Source organism: Emys orbicularis, chromosome 4 (genome assembly GCF_028017835.1).
Source record: "Emys orbicularis isolate rEmyOrb1 chromosome 4, rEmyOrb1.hap1, whole genome shotgun sequence".
Classification (NCBI taxonomy): Eukaryota; Metazoa; Chordata; order Testudines; family Emydidae; genus Emys; species Emys orbicularis.
In genome coordinates this window covers 155205620-155216296 of record NC_088686.1, presented here as the reverse complement: position 1 = coordinate 155216296, position 10677 = coordinate 155205620, and positions in this window count along the sequence as shown.

Genomic DNA, 10677 nt, shown 5'->3' with positions numbered 1-10677 from the left:
GCAGCTTGCTGTGTGCTCCACAATCTCTGTGAGAGCAAGGGGGAGACCTTTATGGTGGGGTGGGAGGTTGAGGCAAATCGCCTGGCTGCTGATTACTCCCAGCCAGACAGCCGGGAGATTAGAAGAGCCCAGCGGGACGCACTGTGCATCCGGGAGGCTTTGAAAGACAGTTTCCAGACTGAGCAGGGTCACCAGTGAATTTTAAGTTTGTGGACTCAGAACCTGAACTTGCCACCGTTTCTTTACCCAGTTACCGTTGACTATCCTCTCCAGTTACATACCCCCTTCACCCCCTTCCCAAAAAATAAAATCTGTTCTGTTTTGTTAATGAACACCGTTGTCTTTATTACTGTTTTCGCGGGAATGTTTTAAACCTGGGACGCAGACTGTGGCGGGGTGCGGGTTTACTGTTGTGATGCAAATGATGCTTCTAAACTCCAGGAATGACGGGTTCCGCAGTGGTGGACTGGTTGTTTCAACAGAGCCTGCCAGCCCTCCTGGGCGGGACAGCGTGTATGTGTCGGCTATGTGACTGTCTGGCAGGGGGAGGAGGGTTACAGCTCCCCTGCTGCGGGGCTCTGTGATGCATTAGATCTGTAACTGCCCTCCCCCGCCACAAAGTCACAGAGCAACCCCCCCCCCCCCCCCCAGAACACGAAAACCACCTCCCAGATTGAACAGGGTCACTAGTCACTGCACTGGGTATGTGTCCTGATCCTGGACCTGACCCCGCCTCTGTACCCTGGTAAAGGTGACTGTCCTGTCCAATTACCATGCCCCTTCCCCTCGTTCAGACAGACTCTCCTCCAAAATAAAATCATGGAAACAGTAATTAACAGAAACGAATATTTTATTATGAACCACACATGAAACGTGGGGGTTGAAACTTGCACGGGGGCTTCTGTGAGGTGTGTAGGAAAGGACTTTTAAAATTTTGGGGAATGAGAGCCTTCTAGTGCTAGAGCAGTCTGCTGGGGTTGACTGAAAGTTTTAACGGCCCTTGCCGCCCCTCCTTCTTTGTACTTTGGGTGAGGGGGGTGTGGGACTTGGTGGCGGGGGAGGGCGGTTAGAGATAGACCGCAGCGGGGCTCTGTCCTCCTGCCTCCGGTCTTGCAGAACATCCACAAGGCGCCGGAGCGTGTCCGTTTGCTCCCTCAGAAGTCCAAGCAGCTTTTCAGTAGCCTGCTGGTCCTCCTGACGCCACCTCTCCTCCCGTTCCATGACTGCTCGGTGCATTTGGGACAAGTTCTCCCTCCACTGTGTCTGCTGGGCTGCCTGGGCTCGGGAACAGCTCATTAGTTCTGAGAACATGTCCTCCCGCGTCTTCTTCTTCCTCCTCCTAATCTGCGCTAGCCTCTGGGAGTGTGCTGACAGGCTGGGTTGGGAGACAGTCGCAGATGTGTCTGTGTGAATGGGAAAAATGGAGTGAATTCCTGAGACAGATAAATGAAGTTGTGTACAAAGAACCTAGTCTTTCTCTGTGAACAAGACCATGCACTGCACCTCTCACATGCGCACTCAGGACAAGGTCGAATTTTCGGCCATCGCCTTCAGTGCCTGGGGTCCTGCAGTGGTCTTGCAGTTATCTGAGAAGCGTGGCAGGACACCTGAACTTCTGTAGCGTGCAATCATGGTAAGCCGTAGACTTCTGGCTGCTTAAAACTGTACTAGTAGCACTGGCCTCCTTTCACATTGAAAGCAATGCCAGTCTCTGCTGCCAGCAATCAGGACAGCATGAACTATGCCCCTGTCCCACCCCCTCGCGGCTGTTCCAGGGAAAGATCCCTGTATGCTGCCCCTCTCCCTCCACCGCGTGGCTGTAAAGCAGTCCCAATACTAACATTCCCCTCCCTAATTCAAAGCAGGGCGTAATGAGCGACATCACCCTGCTGAGGATCTCGGAGTCCCAGAGGGAAAGGATGTTTCGAGAAAGCCTTCAGAAACCAGGGCCGTTTGCCGCTATGCTCTGCAGGGCGATGATACCAGACTATCTGATGGTGTCGTGGCGCGGTAACGTGTCCTACCACGGAGGGCCCAATAAGATCGCCCTACCCAGGAACCTGATGAACAGGCTGGAAATGTACCTTCTTGAGACCTACGAGGAGTTCTCCTATGAGGATTTCGCCTCCATCCCCGGCCATATTGACCGGATTTTCGCGTAGGTGCACTGGGACTAAAGAGTGGAGCGTCTTGGGCAGCATAATCATGACTTACCGGACATTGTAAAAAAAATTTTAAATACTTGGGACTAAATTGTGAAGAGCCTAAGGCAGACAAATCATGAAAAACCCTTTGTTACGATTGTAAATATTCCAGTTTTTTTGCAGTTAATTGTTTACATGTTTAAGCACTTTAATAAACAGCCATTGTTAATATTATAAATATTCTAGTTCTTGTAAAAATAAATGTTTAGATATTTAAAGCACTCACTGCTTGATCCTTCCCCTGATTCTGTCTCCGGGGTAAGGGATGGGGACGGTTGGTAGGGGATCTCGGTAAGGGTGATGAAGAGCTCCTGGCTGTCGGGGAAATCAGCGGTGCCAGCGCTGTCGACTGCCTCGTCCTCCTCATCTCCTTCTTCATCTTCCCCGTCCGCTAACATGTCCGACGAGGAACCTGCCGCGGACAATATCCCATCCTCAGAGTCCACGGTCAGTGGTGGGGTAGTGGTGGCGGCCGCACCTAGGATGGAATGCAGTGCCTCGTAGAAACGGGATGTGTGGGGATGGGATCCGGAGCGTCCGTTTGCCTCTTTGGTTTTTTGGTAGCCTTGTCTCAGCTCCTTGATTTTCACGCGGCACTGCGTTGCATCCCGGCTGTATCCTCTCTCTGCCATGGCTTTAGAGATCTTCTCGTAGATCTTTGCATTCCGTCTTTTGGAGCGCAGCTCTGAAAGCACGGACTCATCGCCCCACACAGCGATGAGATCCAAGACTTCCCGATCAGTCCATGCTGGGGCCCTCCTTCTATTAGATTGCATGGCCATCTCTGCTGGAGAGCTCTGCATCGTTGCCAGTGCTGCTGAGCTCGCCACGCTGTCCAAACAGGGAATGAGATTCAAACTGGCCAGACAGGAAAAGGAATTCAAATTTTCCCGGGGCTTTTCCTGTGTGGCTGATCAGAGCATCCGAGCTCGGACTGCTGTCCAGAGCGTCAACAGAGTGGTGCACTGTGGGATAGCTCCCGGAGCTATTACCGTCGATTTCCATCCACACCTAGCCTAATTCGATATGGCCATTTCGAATTTAGCGCTACTCCTCTCGTTTTGGAGGAGTACAGAAGTCGAATTTAAGAGAGCTCTATGTCGAACTAAATAGCTTCGTGGTGTGGACGGGTGCAGGGTTAATTCGATGTAACGGCGCTAAATTCGACATAAAAGCCTAGTGTAGACCAGGCCTAAGAAACTGCACCATCTACTCAGGACACTCCCTACACTAACACAGGAACAAATCAACTTACCCTTAGAGCCCCGACCGGGGTTATTCTATCTACTACCTAAGATCCACAAACCTGGAAATCCTGGACGCCCCATCATCTCGGGCATTGGCACTCTCACTGAAGGACTGTCTGGATATGTGGACTCCCTACTCAGACCCTACGCCACCAGCACTCCCAGCTATCTCCGTGACACCACAGATTTCCTGAGAAAACTACAGTGTATTGGTGACCTCCCAGAAAACACCATCCTAGCCACCATGGATGTAGAGGCTCTCTACACTAACATCCCACACACAGATGGAATACAAGCTGTCAGGAACAGTATCCCTGATGATGACACAGCACAACTTATTGCTGAGCTCTGTGACTTTATCCTCACGCACAATTATTTCAAATTTGGTGACAACATATATCTCCAGACCAGTGGCACCGCTATGGGCACCCGCTTGGCCCGACAATATGCCAACATTTTTATGGCTGACCTGGAACAACGCTTCCTCAGCTCTCGTCCACTCATGCCCCTTCTCTACCTACGCTATATTGATGACATCTTCATCATCTGGACCCATGGGAAGGAGACCCTGGAAGAATTCCACCATGATTTCAACAGCTTCCACCCCACCATCAACCTCAGCCTGGACCAATCTACACGGGAGGTCCACTTCCTAGACACCACCGTACAAATAAGCGATGGCCACATTAACACCACCCTATACCGAAAACCCACCGACCGCTACGCCTACCTTCATGCCTCCAGCTTCCACCCCGGTCACACCACACGATCCATCATCTACAGCCAAGCACTGAGGTACAATCGCATCTGCTCCAACCCCTCAGACAGAGACCAACACCTACAAGATCTTCACCAAGCATTCTCAAAACTACGATACCCACACAAGGAAATAAAGAAACAAATCAACAGAGCCAGACGTGTACCCAGAAGCCTCTTGCTACAAGACAGGCCCAAAAAAGAAACCAACAGAACTCCACTGGCCATCACCTACAGTCCTCAGCTTAAACCTCTCCAACTCATCATCAGTGATCTACAACCCATCCTGGACAATGATCCCTCACTTTCACAGACCTTGGGAGGCAGGCCAGTCCTCGCCCACAGACAACCTGCCAACCTTAAGCATATTCTCACCAGCAACCACGCACCGCACCATAACAACTCTAACTCAGGAACCAACCCATGCAACAAACCTCGATGCCAACTCTGCCCACATATCTACACCAGCAACACCATCACAGGACCTAACCAGATCAGCTACAACATCACCGGCTCATTCACCTGCACGTCCACCAATGTTATGTATGCCATCATATGCCAGCAATGCCCCTCTGCTATGTACATTGGCCAAACTGGACAGTAACTACGCAAGAGGATAAATGGACACAAGTCAGATATCAGGAATGGCAATATACAAAAACCTGTAGGAGAACACTTCAACCTCCCTGGCCACACAATAGCAGATGTAAAGGTAGCCATCTTACAGCAAAAAAACTTCAGGACCAGACTCCAAAGAGAAACTGCTGAGCTCCAGTTCATTTGCAAATTTGACACCATCAGATCAGGATTAAACAAAGACTGTGAATGGCTATCCAACTACAGAAGCAGTTTCTCCTCCCTTGGTGTTCACACCTCAACTGCTAGCAGAGCACCTCACCCTCCCTGATTGAACTAACCTCGTTATCTCCATACTGATTTATACCTGCCTCTGGAGATTTCCATTACTTGCATCTGAAGAAGTGAGGTTCTTACCCATGAAAGCTTATGCTCCCAATACTTCTGTTAGTCTTAAAGGTGCCACAGGACCCTCTGTTACTTTTTACAGTATTCCAGCAGAGGTCGCAACAGTGCCAAATATAGGGGCAAAATAACCTCTCTACTCCTACTTGAGGTTTTCCTGTTTATACAGTGATAAACTGGCATAGGTTCCACCCCAGAGCCATCCCACACGGTCTGATAAGAGTCTAGATGATATGTGTGATGAACAGGAACCCTCAGCTTGCCACAGTCCATGGGGACTCTCTGGGGCTCACCAGATCATTAAGGAGTTCCAGATGTTCAGCCCATGCAACACTCCCCAGCTGCTCCAGATGTTCTACAGGTGACATCATTCCTCAGCCCTCTCCAGATGTTCTGCAGTTGACATAATTCCTCAGCCCTCTCCAGATGTTCAGAATATGTAATTGTTACCCGAAATTGGGCCAGCTAGTAAGCTTAGGGAGGACTAATGACCCACCAGAGTTTGGCAGAAAGCAGCACGTTTATTATACTGATAGCTAAGCTCAAAAGAAAGGGGGATGGGGTCACACTCACACTCGCATACTCATGCTCCCAGAACAGGCACGGCACAGGAGATGTCAGCATCCTTTAAGGTAAGTGTCCCACAGCACAGCGATGGACGGTGCGATGAAGGTAAGTCTTCCCAAGGCACGGTGGAATGCAACGCGGTGAACCACTGGCCAGGCGGTCCGGGCAAAGGGCCTTTACGGGAGGTACAAGCTTGTGAGTGCACTGCTGAGCACATGGCCCCTTCCCCTTTTAAGGACCTGCTCCTCATGGCCTGCGACTAGAGATGACTTGGCTGCATCTGGTTGGTCACACTCCACCTCAGCCAGTGTCCATGCAGTGTCCATGCATTGGGTGTGTGAGCGCAGCCTAATTAGAGTCCCAGACACCTTGTCTACCTAGGAGCTCTTCTGATCTTCCAGCTGCTCAAGCAGCCCATTCATCCCACAAGCATTCCAGGAGGGAGGGGGAGGGGGAAAGCTACTTCACAGGTATTCAACAAGAGAGAGGAGACAAAAGGGGGTGGGGGGAGTGTAACAGACCTTTTGAACATACAGGTTATACAGAGCATACAGATCACTGCTGCTCCTACAACAGTAATAATATCTCTTCCCCTCCCCCAGTCCCTTCAGATGTTCAGGACATGTGGTATTACCCCTGAGCCATCCCCTCTTCCTCCTTCTCTGGCCCTTTTGGGGAATCTTTTCCTTTGCTTTTAACAAAAGCCTGATATTGAATGATTTTGGGAGGGCTCTATACAGAGAACACTCCCTGATTTTAGCTCCTGGCCCCGTTCTCTGCTGGGGCAACATGGGGAAATGTTCCTGGGGACCTTTTGCAGGGATATGGGCTGCAGACCCTGCAAGGGGAGGGGGTCAGAGATTCCAATACACAGGAGGCAGCAGCCTGGACGGCTCACAGCACACTATGAAGCCACTTGTCCATTTTTAACCCTGCAAAAGGGGACAAATTCTGGAGCTGTTTAGCTCAACTCTCCACCTCCTCTTGTATCAGGAGAGCTTGGTCTGGCCAGGATGGCTGCTGAGGGTCCCCCATAAACCTTCTCTTCTGAAATACTGTCCCAGTATTGCCTGCAAGATGGGAATCGGCAGAAACAGTAGCACACTATCTCCTTGATAATTTACATTCCTCTAATCTCCCAGCAGAGGGCGCCCTGCCCCAAAATTGAAACAATAAAGGACCACTTGTCATTCTGCAACCACCAGGGAAAATCAGCTGCAGGGACTTTCCTGTGCTGCCTCTGAGCTGTCTGGGTTCGGGGGTGTGGGGGAAGAACCCTGCTGGGCTCAGTTGCACAGACCCTCTCCTTCACCCCATGGTGCAGCAGAGTTAGGAGAGATCCTTTCAGATGTATCCAACATAGGCTCCCCCACCAGTGGGATGTGGGCCAGGGGTGGGGTGTGGAATAGAGCCCCTCCCTGGGGACAGGGTATTATGTTCTCTAGGCCTTGTCGTTTAAAGGCAGGTCTCTCAGAAGCAGCGTCCCTTGAGACACGCTTCTTCAGCCGGGAGGTGGAAGACACTTATTGCTAGGCCCTACCAAATTCACGGTCCATTTTCATCAATTTTGTGGTCAGAGGGTTTTAAAATTGGTCAGTTTCACATTTTCAGATGTTTACATCTGAAATTTCAGTGTTGCAGCCATGGCAATCCCAACCCAAAAGGTACCCAAAGATGGGTGTGATCTCCCTCCCTGCCCCGAGCAGCCGTGCAGGTGAAGAGGAAGTCCTGTCCCTTCCCAGCCCAGCTGGGACTCACAGCTCGGTGCTCCCAGCTGGGGCACTCCCAGAAGTACGGGGGAGATCTCATGGAAGGAGGGTCTCAACCATGCTGGTGGAGGCTTTGGGGGCAGCAGTACCTTGTTAGCCAAGAGGGGATCTTGTTAGTGCGCTGAAGCTCTGGACCGGGTTAGGATTTTAGGGCACCGGTCACCCATTGTGTCCTGTAGTCCTGTTTGCTACATGTGACTCTCTGCCCTTTGTTACACTTAGAGCGGCTTTCTCTAGAAACGACTCTAGGTGCTGTGTCGTGCGGAGCTGTGCACAGGGTGTAACCGGTGCGCTGGGGTGTACTGTTGCTATGGGAACAGCAGGCTTTGTCAGGGTCCATGGAAGCTCCCTAAAAGTTCGGGGGGGCACCATTGCCTGAACCATTAACCCACTCCCCACGCGGCCTGTTCCCCTGAGGCCCTGCCCCTGCACCGCTCTTTCCCTGAAGCCCCCACCCTTGCACCACTCCTTCCCCCGAAGCTGCCCTCCTCCCCAAGCCCCTGCCCTCGCACCACCCATTCCCGCTGCCTCTTTCCCTAAGGCCCCACTCCCGTGCCACCTCTTCTCACAAAGACCCTGCCCCCTGCTCACTCCTCTCCACCCCCCCATCACTCGCCTTTATGGCAGGTAAAAAGTGATGGGGCCAAGTCCCCCTAGTCCCCCCTCTTCCAGGACCCCTGGAGCTGGTGATGCTGAGAGTGTCCAGGGGACCAGGGCTGGGCACTGCCAGGGGATGCTCAGAGGACTGTTCCTCTCTAAGCTGCAGAGAGACAGAAGAGCCTGTGTGGACGGACGGGGAGGGTGTGTGTTGCCTGTAGATGGGAGCGTCGGGGAGCTGGCCCCCGGCTGGCACAGCCACGGCTGCTTCACGCTAAGGGCAGGTGCCTCACAACCCTGGATCTCCCCAGGGAGAGTCACACATGGGGAGTGGGACACTGACTTCACAGGCAGAGGTGGATTGAGATCTACTCAGCTGTGTGTGTCATAGACCCTCTGTGACTAGTTGGATTACAGAAACCCCCTTGGGAACTACTGATGTGCCAAGACTACTTCTGCCCCTGCTTTCCTGCCCTGGCAGTTTAGGAATTCAGCACCCTGTTTTGTTGAGCCAGACACGCCCGTCTGCTCCAGCACAGACCCAGGGTCTGAACCACGTGCCCCGAAGCTGCAGACTTAACTGAAAGCAACTTACAGAAGTGTTTCTGTCTTTAACACTCAGATGCCCAACTCCCAATGGGGTCTAAACCCCAAATAAATTCGCTATAGTTAACAGAGACTTTTTTAATGCCCAGTGTTTAGCCTTTTGGGGCAATTTGCAACTTGTGTAATTATAGCTTTTTTTTATTTTTACTCTTACTTGTTTTGCTTTCTTTTTTGTTCCTACTTTCCTTACCCGAAATAAGCAAACAGAAAATAACAAACCAGTAACCACTTTGTTTGTTTTTTAGCCACCACATTTAAAACTTACTTAAAATTACTACCAGTATTTTAAAGCAATTGGCTGTGCACAGATCCTGCCAACCACGCCACTGGCATAGGTTGGATCACAGAAACCTCCTTGGGAACTGCCAACTGATGTACCAAGACTACTTCTGCCCCTGCTTTCCTGCCCTGGCAGTTTAGGAATTCAGCACCCTGTCTTGCTGAGCCAGACACACCCGTCTGCTCCAACACAGACCCAGGGTCTAAACCACATGCCCCAAAGCTGCAGACTTAACTAAAAGCAACTTACAAAAGTGTTTCTGTCTTTAACACTCAGATGCCCAACTCCCAATGGGGTCTAAACCCAAAATAAATTTGTTTTACCCTGTATAAAGCTTATACAGGGTAAACTTATAAATCGTTTACCCTCTATAACACTGATAGAGAGATATGCACAGGTGTTTGCCCCCCCCCCCCAGGTATTAATACATACTCTGGGTTAATTAATAAGTAAAAAGTAATTTTATTAAATACAAAAAGTAAAATTTAAGTGGTTTCAAGTAGTAACAAACAAAACGAAGTAAATTACCAAGTAAAATAAAATAAAACACGCAAATCTAAGTCTAATACAGTAATAAAACTAAATAAAAATAAAATTTTACCCTCAAAAATGTTGTAATAAGTTTTTTTCACAAACTGAACACCTTCCTAGTCTGGGCACAATCCTTTCCCCGGTACAGCCCTTGTTCCAGCTCAGGTGGTAGCTAGGAAATTTTTCATAATGGCCACCCCCTTTGTCCTGTTCCACCCATTTATATCTCTTTTGCATAAGGCAAAAATTCTTTATCTCTCTCTGGTTCCCACCCCCTCCTTCTCAATAAAAAAGCACCAGGTTAAAAATAAATTTCAGTTCAGGTGACATAATCACATGTCAGGCCACTTGCCAGCACACACGTATACAAAAAAACAAAGCCATCTACAAACAATTGTCCTGGTTAATAAAAGTTATCAAAATTCCAAACCACCATTAATGGCCCACACTTTGCATAATTACAATAGGCCCTTAAAGTTATATTTTATATTTCTAGTTTTAAATACAAAAGTAATACATTTATACAAATAAAATAACCACACTCAGTAAATTATAAGCTTTGTAATAATACCTTACAAAAAAACCTTTTACATAAAGCATATTTTAGTTACATTATATTCAAACTCATTAGCATATTTTAATAAAATTATATAAAGTGCAATGTCACACCCTCTCCAATGCTTACAATAAGGATTCCCCTCCAACTTGTGAGGCTGGGGCTGGTGCTTTGGCAGCAGGAAGGGATGGGATCTCCTCCTGCTGTTGAGATCCACAGCAGCCCTTCCTTTCCACCACGGCACTAAGCTGGCACAGAGAGAACAGGGTCTGGGACAGAGTCAGGAGTCAAACCCAAATCTCTTGAATCAGGGCCGCACCTTAGTCCCCAGACCAGTTGGAGTCCTTCCCTCTAGGGTGGTACTCAGACAGTCTGGGGCACTTTGTCCTCCCTGCACAGCTCCCTACATTGGGCAGTTCCCAGGATGCTGCGGACAGCTGTGTTTGTTCCAAGGTCTGTTCCCCACCCCGGATCCATTCTCCGGGGACAGATGGAATGCAGAACCCATGGAGAAGAATCGCGGCCACCATGAAGACATGGAGAGCTCCTCTGCGTCACGGTAACCCTCATCTCAATGTTTTCT